At 51.3% G+C, this 6,592-nt stretch overlaps 1 protein-coding gene across 2 annotated transcripts in view; it reads left to right on the top strand.

Annotated features, from left to right (window-relative positions):
- The first annotated feature begins 8 nt into the window (after window positions 1-8).
- The window catches only part of UIMC1 (ubiquitin interaction motif containing 1), a 67,222-nt gene continuing 60,638 nt past the window's right edge, over window positions 9-6,592 (top strand). The window contains exon 1 of one of the 2 annotated variants that reach the window (XM_084886600.1): window positions 9-126. The gene's annotated coding sequence lies outside the window, so the exon portion shown is untranslated. Of the gene's footprint in view, window positions 127-1,496; window positions 4,737-6,592 lie in introns of those variants that run through there. The other variant, XM_084886599.1, reaches the window with a different exon arrangement.

Genomic DNA, 6,592 nt, shown 5'->3' with positions numbered 1-6,592 from the left:
CCCGGGTGACTGCTGGGGATCTCGGATCCTCTGCTGCTGACTCGGAAGTCGGTCCACAATTCAGCGGCTCTCTCCTTGCTGGACGGCTCCTGCGGTCCTTGGCTCGGGGGTCTCACTTTGCACACGGTCAGCCTTTGACACTTATTTCGTTCTCGTGAAGGCCCTGTGATGTGGGAGTATTGTCCCCATTTCGCTGGTAGGGAAACTGAGGCTCAGAACCTAGAAGTGGCTTACTTGAGTTCACTACTAGTAAGTTAGCGATAGAGGAAACTCCATCTCCGCGATTAAATACCTTTTGAGTTCCAACTGTTAACCCCCAGCAAGACCTCTCCTTAAACTCCTTTCCTGACAAAACTCGTAGTTCTGTCGGAACCACAATCTCTTGCCAAGGTTATTGCTGTGAAGTGCTCTGGTCCCTTCCTTTGCTCTTCAGGTATTCTAAGCACAGCAGCCCCAGTGATCCTCTTGAAACAAGCCCTATCATGACACCAGGTGCTCCAATTCTCCAACACTTTTTTTTTTTTTTTTTTTTTTAATCCTCACCCAAGCATATTTTTCCATTGATTTTTAGGGAGAGGGAAAGACAGAGAGAAATATTAATGTGAGAGAAACACATCAATCGGTTGCTTCCTGCATGAGCCCCAACCAGGGCCCGGGCTGGGAAGGAGCCTGCAACCAAGGTACTTGCCCTTGACTGGAATCGAACCTGAGATCCTTTGGTCCAGAGGCCAATGCTCTATCCACTGAGCCAAACCTTCTAGGGCTCTCCAACACCTTTTTATCCCTTCAAAAAGCCAAAATCACCCAGCTGGCCTTAGTGGCTCACTTCCAGGAAGCCTCTCAGTAAGTTTCAGTTTCTAGGTCTTTTATTTTTTACTGGAGGCCTGGTGCATGAAATTCATACGGGGGGGGGGGGGGTCCTCACCCCAGCCTGCACCCTCTCCAATCTGAGACCCCTTGAGGGATGTCTAACTGGCAGTCGGACATCCCTCTCACAATCCAGGACTGCTGGCTCCCAACTGCTCACCTGCCTGCCTTCCTGATTGCCCCTAACTGCTTCTGCCTGCCAGCCTGATCACCCCCTAACAACTCCCATGCCAGCCTGATTGATGTCTAACTGCTCCCCTGCCAGCCTGTTTGCCCGAATTTCCCTCCTCTGCCAGCCTGGTAACCCCTAACTGTCCTCCCCTGCAGGCTTGATTGCCCCCAACTGCCCTCCCTTGCAGGCCTGGTCCCTCTAAACTGCCCTCTCCTGCAGGCCATCTTGTGCTGGTCATCTTGTGTCCACATGGGGGAGGGTCTTTGACCACATGGGGGCAGCCATCTTGTGTGTTGGAATGATAGTCAATCTGCATATTACTCTTTTATTATAGATAGGATAGAGGCCTGGTGCATGGGTGGGTGTCAGCTGGTTTTCCCTGAAGGGTGTCCTGGATCAGGATGGGGGTTCCCTTGGGGTGTGAGGCGGCCTGAGTGAGGGGCCTGTGGTGGTTTGCAGGCTGGCCATGCCCCCTGGCGACCCAAGGAGAGGCCCTGGTATCTAGAATTTATTTATATTCTATAATTGAAACTTTGTAGCCTTAAGTGGAGGCCTGTGCTGGCCAGGGTGTGTGGGAACCTTGGCTTCCTCTACCGTCCGGGAAACCCAAGCCTCTCTCCTGCTTTCTCGGTGGCCGCAGCCAACTTGGCTGGGTTAATTTGCATACTTGTTGTGATTTGGCTTGTGGGTGTGGCTTGTGGGTGTAGTGGAGTGGTGGTCAATTTGCATATTACTCTTACATACGACTAGAGTCCCGGTGCACAAAATTCATGCACTTGGTGGCGGGGGATCCCCCTACCCGGTCTGCACTCTCTTGCAGTCCAGGAGCCCTTGGGGAATGTCTGACTGATGGCGTAGGCCCACTCCCTGGCCTTAGCGCTGCTGCAGAGGTGGTAGAGGCTCCTGCCACCCCCAGTGCGCTTGCCACCTATGAGCCTAGCTTCTGGCTGAGCGGTGCTCACCCTGTGGAAGAGCACTGACCACTAGGGGGCAGCTCCTGTGTTGAGCACCTTTCCCCTGGTGATTAGTGCGTATCTTAGCGACTGGTTGTTCCACTGTTCAGTTGATGTGTATATTAGCCTTTTATGCCTGCAGGATTGTGCCAAAACTGTGACTCCAACATCCCCTGGGGGTCCCAGATTGCAAGAGGGTGCAGGACAGGCCAAGGGACCCCACTGGTGCACGATCAGGGCTAGGGAGGGATCCAAGAGGTTGGCTAGCTGAGGAGGGACTGTGGGAAGGCTCCGGGGTGTGTCTGACCCGCCTCACTCAGTCCCAATTGGCCAGACCCCAGCAGCAAGCTAATCTACTGGTCAGAGCATCTGCCCTCTGGTGGTCGGTGCACATCATAGCAAGTGGTTGAGTGGCTTTAGCATATCGTTAACATATTATGCTTTGATTGGTTGAATGGACAATAGGACGACCAAACACTTAGCATATTAGGCTTTTATTATATAGAATTTTTATTGATTTCAGAGAGAAAGGGAGAGGGAGAGAGAGATAAAAACATAAGTGATGAGAGAGAATCATTGATTGGCTGCCTCCCACATGCCCCACATTAAAAATCAAGTTGCAGCTTGGGCATGTTTCATGGCTGGGAATTGGACAAGAACTATTATTCCAAAAAGTCAAGCCTCCAGCAAAATTCCTGTAATGGTTAGCATATCTATGGCAGGAGTTATTTGCCTGAAAGCCCTGGGAAAAATGCAAGCTAGAATTAAGATAAGAGTCAGAGACTGAGCATTTCACTCCATTACAATTGGAGGTCATCTTAGAGGTTGCCTACCATTGGTTGGCTCTCCTTAGGGTTACAACATGGCTGCTAACAACTGCATCACCAATCTTCTTTGAGGTAGGATGCCCCAAAAGGATAGGATGTCAAGTGGAATGGGGAACCTGAGAGAGCTGAACAAACTGGCTGAGCAATTTACCCCCAGCTACAGGTCACCTCCCTAGAGAAAACATCTAGGATTAAGCTGTATTTCAGCATCAGGTCCAAAAAAGCAGCAAAACCAGGTGGGCATCGCCAGAATCAGCTGCAATGACTAATGATCTCCTGCCCTTGTGCCAACCAGTCAGTGGAGACCATGAGCCTGAAAGGGTACACCTGGAAAAGCTTACGACTATTCTGTTGAGATCCTTAAGACTGCTTCTAAACTCCCAGCCTTTAAAAAAAAACCCCTCAAAATGTAGGTTCCCAAAATGAATGAGTTCCCCCTCCCTGGAACATGCCCCTGTCTTTCCCTACCCGCTCTTCTTCCCGCACAAACGTGTATTTCCTAAACTCCAGGGGTCCCCATGAGACTTGCAGCAACCAAGGGAGCAACGGGCAGCAGCAGCTTGTCCCAGGCTAAACCCCTGAACCTGTCTCCAAGGCCCCTTTTCTCTGACTTCTCAGAGAGCTAAAGCAGCTCCCCTAGGCTCTTTTCTTTCTTATAATATTTCCAGAGAGCCAAAGCAGCTCACCTGTGCTCTCCTGTTGTTTTTCCTGTCATAAACCCTTGTTTCACCATCCTCAGCTTTAATAAAAATACTCTCAAAAGCACCTGAATTAATGTTGTGATTTTTTTTTTTTTTACATGAAATCAAGGACCAACACATTATGGGCCAGCCTGAGGCAGAACCACTTAGGGCCAGGTCCCCTTTCCAGTAACATCATGACAGATCTGAAATCCAGTTTATCCCCTCTCCCCAGCCATCCTGGCTTCCACCCCTCCTGCCTCCTGCCCTCATAACATGATCACATTGTGTATTCATCTATCCATGTAGGTCATTTTCTATATGCACATTTTCCATAATCAGGATATACTGTTATTCTATGTACTTTAAAAGTATACTTTATGTCATTTTACAGTGTATGTAATTTGTTGGCATGTCACCATTTCAGTAACTCATGCTATGAGCTATCAAATGTTGCTACTTATTTTATCGTAATCTTTTATCTTGGGAACATATCTCATCATCCATGTCGTATTGGACATTTCTGTTATTTCTATTTTTTTTTTTTGCAAGGGAGCAGGCTTGAATATAAACATGTCCTTTTGTGTACACCTGTAGCAGTTTCTCTATTTTTTTTGAACATGAAATTGCTGGGTCATGCACATTTTAAATCCCCCCCCCCCAAAAAAAAAGTAAACCTACCTAAAGATTATCATAAAAAAATTTTCACCAAAGTGGCTGTTCTGATGTTACACTTCACCCGACATCCCCAAGTGTTTCCCAGAATTCCCCCTCCCCTGAAATGATCAGACTGTAACATTTACCCGGAGAGTTTTCAAGCGGTCACGTGAACAGATAATGTCAGTATAACTGGATACATGCAAAAGGGCCAGAAGAGGTTCTATGCGCCAGAGAAAACCTTGAAGGGTTAACTAGAGTGTTCTGCGGGCTCTGTGCTACTCCGGTTTCCTTCACAGTGCTAGGATAACACCTGAAACTACACACGGCGGGAGCAGGCAGGGCCCGCCTGCAGGACGCGCCCCGGTGGCGCCCCCCCCCCAGCAGCAGTTGGTACGTTCTGGCGGCGGCTTCCCCCGCGCGGGGCTCGTTGGTTTCGTCCCCGGACGCCCGCGTCTCCTCCCGGCAGAGCCCGACTTCGCGCGCGCCTCCGCCCGCCCGCCCCCCGCTCCTGACGTGGTGCGGACGCCGTGACCCCCGCACCGGGAGGAGGGGCTCGGCCAACCGCGAGGGCCGGTCGGTGAGTACCTGCCGCCTCCGCACTCTCCGGGCCGCCCTCTCCCCGCCGCCTCTCCCGCGCGGGCCCGCGGCCGCTCCGCACGCGCAGGGGCGCCTCTGACAAGCGGGTAGGGCCCTCTCGATGCTCTCGGGACACCGAGGTGGCCGTTTGGGACGCCGGGGAGGCGCCTCCCAACGCCGGGGTGGGCCCTACGGTCGCCTGTCGGCTCCCGCCCCGGTGCCGGGCCCGCCCCTCCCCCTGGGGGTGCGGCCTTCCTCCTCCAGGGCGTCCCCGTCGCGGTTCTCACTCCCGCCCGCCCCTGGAGGCTCTTCCTCCCGCGGAAGCCGGAGGCGGCAGCGCCGCGCCCTCCCCGGCGCCCGGCCGCCCCTTGCTCCTCCCTTGGGCTGCTGTTGGGTCGGGAGCGATCCCTGCATTCACTACTTTGCCAGATTTTCCTTGGAAATCCTTATCGTTTACCACTCCCCCCTCCAGCGGAACTGTGGCCTCTCCTCTGTACCACAGACCAGTGCTTCTAGCCTTTTCCACAAACGCGATTATTTAATCTTCACGAGTAGATGCGGGACCTTCAGTTTGCAGATGATCAGTGACACAGCTCAAAGGTAGACCTGGCGTTGAGTCCAGGCACCTTGACTCCAGGGTTCCTGTATAGCCACTCTGTCTTACCGAGATAGAAGTGACACCCAGGAAAAGGGGAAGTAGTATGCTTCTGTCTTTATTTTTTCCAGTCAGGGAGGAGGCATTGCTGTGTAATTCAATCAAAGAATGTCTTTGGAATCAGACATATGGGGCTTCAATTCTCAACATAGTCAATTACCAAGTTAACAACTGTTTGATTTTGAATACATTTCCCAACGTATAAATAGTGATTAAAAACAGCTTATACAGAATAATAAAAACATGTTTGATAATAATAATGACAGAAAACTTCCTCTACCTGGTGAAGGAAGTAGACATAAAAGTTCAGAAAGCACAGAGTCCCAAACAAGATGAAACCAAAGCGGCCCACACTAAGTCACATCATAATAGAAATGCAAAAAGTTAAAGACGAGATTCTTAAAAGCAGCAAGAGAAAAGCAGTTAGCTACTACTACTGTCAGCTGATTTCTCAAAAGACACTTTGCAGGCCAGAAGGGCGTGGCAAAAAAAGATTCAAAGTAATAAATAGCAAGGACCTACAACCAAGATTACCCAGCAAAGCTATCATTTATCAGAGGTCAGATAAAGACCTTTCAGATAAGAATAAGCTAAAGGAGTTCACCATCACCACACCAGTATTACATGAACTATTGAAGGGTATCTTATATTACAAAGAGATAATATGCAAATTGACCATCACACCATCACATGATGGCAGCACCCACAGCAGGGGTGAGGCCGGCCCCACCAGAGGCCTTGGGTCCTTCTGTACCCTAAACTGACTGACAGCTCGCCCAGGCTCCTCCAACAAGCTGCCCATCCCTTTCTTTTTCCCTCCCCCAAAGTTGAAGCCTGACTGTGCTGTCTAACAAATTGGAACTTATAACCCATGTCGTTGAGAGTATCCTCCCTTCCTCAGCTGGGGCCAGCCACTCTGTACCCCTGCCGCCAAAGTCCCCTCAGCCCCGCCAGGGGCCTCGGTTCCTCCTGCACCCCCCATTGACTGAGGCTCAGGCAAGCAGGGTCAGCCAAGGCACAGGCAAGCCTTGGATGGCAGCTGCCCAACCGCCCCTGGCCGGCCCAAGGCACAGGCAAGCTTTGGATGGTGGCTGCGTAGCTGCCCAGGGCTGGCCTGAGGCTCAGGTAACCAGAGCTGGCCAAGGCTTGCACTGCTGGCAGTGGCAGCAGCAGAGGTGTGGTGGGGCATCGCCTTCTCCTGA

Source organism: Pipistrellus hanaki (assembly GCF_964339955.1).
Source record: "Pipistrellus hanaki genome assembly, chromosome: 5".
Taxonomy (NCBI): Eukaryota; Metazoa; Chordata; class Mammalia; order Chiroptera; family Vespertilionidae; genus Pipistrellus; species Pipistrellus hanaki.
Note: the sequence above shows the minus strand (reverse complement) of the source record. Positions and strands in the feature narration are given on the sequence as shown.